Genomic DNA, 6,500 nt, shown 5'->3' with positions numbered 1-6,500 from the left:
TCAACATTCACAAAATTTAATTGATCGGTAAATCATAGCAAGTATGATCATCTAACTCTAAAAGCAATCTAAACATAACTATGTTTGTCATATAAGAATCTTTTGTTGGTATCACTCATTGATGACTAGAACCCATTCTATAAAAGTAATGTAGACTTTTGAAGGCTCCAGTGATATCAATTAATCACTGTATCTTACATGTAAATAGCATAAATTGTAGTGCAATCAACAATAAGAATTAGGTTTAAGTTTGATTTTCTACATCATATTAGGTTCCCTAAAAACTCATGGTACTCCATAATATGATATTAAATACATATATAAAGTATGCTTGCTTTTGGAACTTCTACAAATTCATGCAGTTTTGGAACTTGTACAAATTCATGTCGAATAAATGTGTAAATGTCAAATTTGCCTAGCTATCAACATTCACACAATTTAATTGAGTCGATAAATCATAGCAAGTATGATCATCTAACTCTAAAAGCAATCTAAACATGTGTTATAGTCATTATTAAACTATGGGACTTTTAAACTATAAAGACCTCATTCTAATCAAGAATCTTTGACTAGTTTGTCTAGAAGTTGAAAAAATAGCTTGAAATTTTGTTGATAGCTTGACCTTAAAACTTTAGGTAAGACTCAAAGTCATAGGCAGGAGTTTCAATCCATAATAATTCCAAGTTTTTTTCAGCACCAAAGCTATTATGGTAAAAATTCAAATGCCTAAGTACCTTATCAATTCTTTAGAACAATTCTAGGATGCAGCTAAATAACAAGACATAAAAGTGTCCTAGAACATTTTTATGTCCTACCAAACTAGTGTTAAAAATATCATTTACATATTAAAAATGCTTCTTTACATTTTTTAGAAACCTTTATATCTTCTAAAGATACCAACAAAAGATGGGCATCGACCAATAGAACAAACTATCATACAAAAGGAATCAAGATCTCCAAATTCAAGATAGTGTCAATTTCAAACATAAACCCTGTTGTTCTACGTTTATTCTCAAAATGAATATTCAAGTGTATTAATTAAATGGTGCTAGGAGATTCATTTTTCTTAAATACTAAAAGTTGTCTTCACTATCAATTCTACTTCCATAATTCTCCCTATAAAAATTGAATTAGTGTATACAAGAATAGAGCCTTTCTTCGAGGTTGGTATGCAAGGGAGAAAAGTGCATTATGATCTTAATTTTTACTTTCTAAGATAACCCCACAAAAGTGCAAAAAACTATCCTAGGCCTAATCTAAACCACTTGTTTGGGAAGGAGAGGAACATCTCAATCCTAGATTCCAAGGGAAAGAGGACCTTGTGGAGGAGTTAATCCATAAGAAAAATGTAAGGATTTCATAATTGGGGAAGATTTATTTTCAAACTCAAAGAATTTTACTATCTTCCTTAGTATAAGTGTCCAAAATATCTACAACTATTGAGACTATCTCTATTGCTAAACTATTATCATCTTTGGCCTCTATTAGAAGTTTAGCACCAATCATTGAAGGAAAGTTGCACTAAGAGTAACTTATTGGAATCTTGACTTTCAACAAGTTCCTTGGTATCTATTAATTGAACCTTCCTATATGAAAGACCTCTAAACTTATGAATAATTTGAAATGTGAAACATCTTTTAGATCTTGCCTTGGTTAAAAGCCGTGTTACTATAGTTTTGTAGGCACTTTGTAATCTATGTGATGCTATTTTTTGTTCCTTATATTTTGGAGTCTACCTTAAGCTCAAGAGAGGGAATCTAGGCCATAGATAAAATGAAGATCTTAAGACATAGGCCTGAAGTGTAACACAACATCACCATTGTGGTTCCACCATTTAATTTGGTTTATGATCAATAATCTCATTGCCTTTTGCATAGATCTCCCACTAGAAGATGCTTTCAATGCCTTTCTATTTACTATAAGATTGCAGTTGGTCCCTCTTGGTAAAGGCTTCTCTGAATTTTCACTACACAAGGCAATTAGGGTTAGTTGCTACCACAAACTTTGCAAAAGATCCCAGTAAAATGATACTCCCTAATAATACATCTAATGGAGCTATATATAAAGAAGTAATCATGACTTTTTGAGCAATAGGAATGAGGGATTTGCAAAAACAACCCAAATGTTTGGCAAAGGAGGAGAAAGCATGAGAGGTAAATGGAAGGGGCTAGCTTCCTACTCTGACATTGAATGCACCCACTCAAAAATTGAACTGGTATGCTCCTACAGAACCATCATAAGACACTAGCATTTTCTCTTTAACAAAATTTTGAATTCCATTGCTACCGATGTCAATAGTCATATAGGACACTTTAACTATACAATTGACATTTGAAGCATTGAATTCCTCGTTAAGTACCTCTTGCTAATGGATAATGATCTAATTTGTACTAGCATTTGATATTGTGATATCAATAACAATTGGAGCTGTGCATTAAGGCTTGTAGTCCCACAATAAAGGTTTTTGTTCTGACATGTATTTTTTGTGGATCTTCTTCGATATCATGTGCATCAAAGGTACAATCTTTCTCAAATATGCTAATCTTTAGCTGCTTGTTTTGTGTGTGTGTGTGAAATGCATTCCCCACATGTTGTGACATGTCTTTTTTACATTTGTCATCTAAGTGGTTGTTCTATCTTGTGTCAATAGTCACACAAACACACACACACAGATAGAATCAATCAATCAATCACATTTGTATACTCCAAATATTAAGATGGTTTAGGTTATTCTATGTGAGCAAGGAGGCTTCTATGTAAACAAAGCAAGGAGGCTCTTGTGTGAACAAATCCTTGCTTTGTTTACATAGAAGCCTCCTTGCTCACATAGATGGTTCAAGTTATTCTATGTGAGCAAGGAGACTGATTTTTAAAAGTCCTCATGCTTCCTATGACTCCATCATCTTCTCTCTCGTTAGTCTCAAGATATCGCTCCTTCATGGATGCCAATAAATCCTTCTCAAGCCCTCTTTCAATGAGGCTTTACTGCTATGTCCAGGCTTAAGCACCAAAGCACAATAGTGAATAGTTCAATTTTGTACATTTGTTGTGCAAACTAGAGTTTCTTGCTCTATTTGGAGGTATGAAGCTCTTTCCCTTCTTCTCATTATATGATTTTTCAAAAATATTTGCCTTAAGGTGGTTTGCAACTTACTAGATATAAAAGAAGTAGGCAATGAAAGCAACAAGTCTAATCTTTTTGTGATCACATGTCTTCTTGTATGAAATGGCCATGAGAGAGAGAGAGAGAGAGAGAGAGAGAGAGAGTAAAGGTGTTCATGATATAATAATTAGTAAGAAGAGAGTAGCACCTAGTCTTGGTATGATTAATAATGGAACCAAATGCTTTGGCAAATGTGCCTAGGAGACCTAGTAACAGTGATTAGTAAGAAGAGGATGGTCACTAGTTTCAGTATGATGAATAAGGAAGCCAAAAGATTTGCACAAGATGTCCAAAATATTTAATTGTGGTGTGTCCCTTGGTGCCATCAGCAATTATTGATTGACTACAATTTGGGAGATCAATCACTTTGAGATTATGAGTCAAGATTTATTGTCAATTAGCTAGTGTAGAGCATCAACTACAATGGCAAAAAGAAGGGGCAATGGATGATACTTGCCTGATAGACCATTGTGATTTAAAAGAGTTTGTCTTCTCTCCATTTACACAAACTTTGGAAGATATGTTAAGAGTAAAATATTAATACAGCCAATAATCCTAGTAGTTGTTGCATGTGATGATGATGATGGAAAAAAGACGTGCTCCATATCGTCGTCTTCCCCCCCAATTAGATCTTTAGATGTTAATAGTATCCAAATGTGCCAACAAATCAATGGTTTGACCTTGAGGGTAATCAAAATGAGCAATGCCATCAATTCAAGCCTCACCCATGTCTCCAAGGCCATATGTGACTAGCCTACATGAGCCAAAAGATAGTCAGGCTCAAACTATGCATGTGAGTTATTTCATATTGAAGAATTCCATTCCAAATATTTTGAACCTTCTAAGGTACATCTTTTAAAAATTTCAATAAAGAACTTCCATGCAAAATATTTTGGATCTTCGAAGCCAAATCTTACATATTTTAAGATGAGAGAGAGAGAGAGAGAGAGAGAGAGAGAGAATATTGTAATGCCTTATAAGCCGAAATGTATAGAACATTGCTTAGAAGATGGCTTACAAGGTTTTAATCACAAAAGTCATAAAAATTGAAGAAAATAATCTATCCACTATGATTCTCTACAAACTTCTCTACCACTAAAACAAAGGGGAAAAAATCTCCACCATGTACCTCTAAACATTATGCAAATTGCAAGTTGCCTTCCATACTTTCCTTGCTCAATTCTATGGCCTACTTGTTTCATCCATTCTCTACATTTTTGAAAGACTACTCCAAGATCACATTCCCATCCTGAATTCTTTCCTCAATTGTGCACCTCTTTGGCTTATTTTATTCGGTTTCATTTTCATCATCCATCGCTAACCTACACAACTAGAGTGGCCCTACGTAGGATGTTTATTATTCAAGACCTACACATAAAGAGAAAACATATTGGAGAGATTGAAGGGAAATATAGTAAAGTCCTATGGCTAAATTTTCAAATGATACGATCAACTAAAGAGTCAAAGACAATTGCTGATTAGCTCCACACATCATTGATTGTTAAAGGTGGGTTGAAATCCTATGATGTATTATAGAATATTGTGGAGGTGGTTGGTGGGATGTGATTTGGACATTGTGCCAAGGTATGCATGGAGGTGGATGGCTATCATGGGTGTAAGGTTGTGTGACATGTGGATAGATTACAAATCAATTGAGGGTATGTTTTTTTACAAATGGGGACGAAGACTCTACATTGACATCAACAAAAAGTCATGTGAGTCATGTGAGTCAAGACTCTACATTAAAGTCATGTGAGTCAACTTTCGAGGCATTTGTAGAAGGCCTAACATAGGCAGAGGCAATAATGGGGAAGGGATGCTTGATACATGGTAGGTTTGTGAGAGGCATCTATGACTGGCTTGGTTGGGCATTTTGTTGATCTAGGTCCAATGGGTTGGAATCCATGGAACGAAAAAGGAAATAAGTATGCCATGGTTGGAATTCATGGAAAGAAAAAGGAAATAAGTATGCCATGGTTGCATCCAACCCATCAACGTTTAAAGAAAAGGGAATGAAACAAAAAGCCAAATTACCCTAGAAGTGAACATTAGAACTGAGCAAACTTCAATTTTGGAGAAAAACAAAGAGAATCATACATGATGGCAATTATAGAAAGCATCTTGAAATTTAAAACACATACAAGATCAAAACATGTTCAAGGTTAAGGCTTTTATCATTTTCTTTTAATGGTTATTGTGGTCAAGTATGGCATTGAAGGAACTACATACTATCTAATTTGAAGTTGTCCATGAAGATGACTTTAAAGCCTCATACAAGTTTGTCTTTTGAGATGGAAATGCCTCGCAAGAACACGTAAAGAACCTATGATGCAAGGTCATATATATAACTAATTAATTTGTGATTATGGAAATGATTTTCAAGATTGGTTGCAATGAAGGTCATGGAGAGTCACAATAAAGTTCTATATTCTTCAATGTTTGCATTTGAGGAATATATTTAATGCAAGTACACTAGCAAGTAGGTAGCTACATGAATGCCAAGTTTTAGAGACCCTCATGTGAGTGCCAAGATAAAGAGTACCGTTCAAGGAGGAGAGAAGTTTTGGTTACACAAATCACTTTGGTGTTCGACCATGTACAAAACTACCAGGTATCCAATATGTATATAATATAGGCTCATGCATGTCCTTACAATACTTGACTAAGCAGGGTGAAATCTAAAACTACACATATGTTCACAAACATGCAAATAATGTATTACTTTGACATCAATAAAAAACATTTGAGGAATACATGATGCAAGTACACTAGCAAGCAGGTAGCTACATGCATGCCAAGTTTTGGTTACACAAATCACTCTGGTGTTCGACCATGTACAAAACTACCAGGTATCCAATATGTATATAATATAGGCTCATGCATGTCCTTATAATACTTGACTAAGCAGGGTGAAATCTAAAACTACCTATATGTTCACAAACATGCAAAGAATGTATTGCTTTGACATCAATAAAAAACATTTGAGGAATACATAATGCAAGTACACTAGCAATCAGGTAGCTACATGCATGCCAAGTTGTAGAGACCCTAGTATGAGTGCCAAGATAAAGAGTAGCCCATGAAGGAGAGAAGTTTTGGTAACACACATCACTCTGGTGTTCGACCATGTACAAAACTACTAGTTATCCAATGTGTACCTAATATATGTTCTTGCATGTCCGTACAATGTTTAAGTAGGCAGGGTGAAGTCTAAAACTACACATATGTTCAACATGCAAAAAATGTATTACTTTGACATCAAGAAAAAGATACTCAAAAGAAATGTCTATAGTCCTCAAAGAATTGTACACTAGTAATTGCAAATGTGCATGACAAG

Source organism: Dipteris shenzhenensis, chromosome 9 (assembly GCF_047967505.1).
Source record: "Dipteris shenzhenensis isolate YYH24624 ecotype China chromosome 9, Dip_SZ_1.0, whole genome shotgun sequence".
Lineage (NCBI taxonomy): Eukaryota > Viridiplantae > Streptophyta > Polypodiopsida > Gleicheniales > Dipteridaceae > Dipteris > Dipteris shenzhenensis.
Note: the sequence above shows the minus strand (reverse complement) of the source record.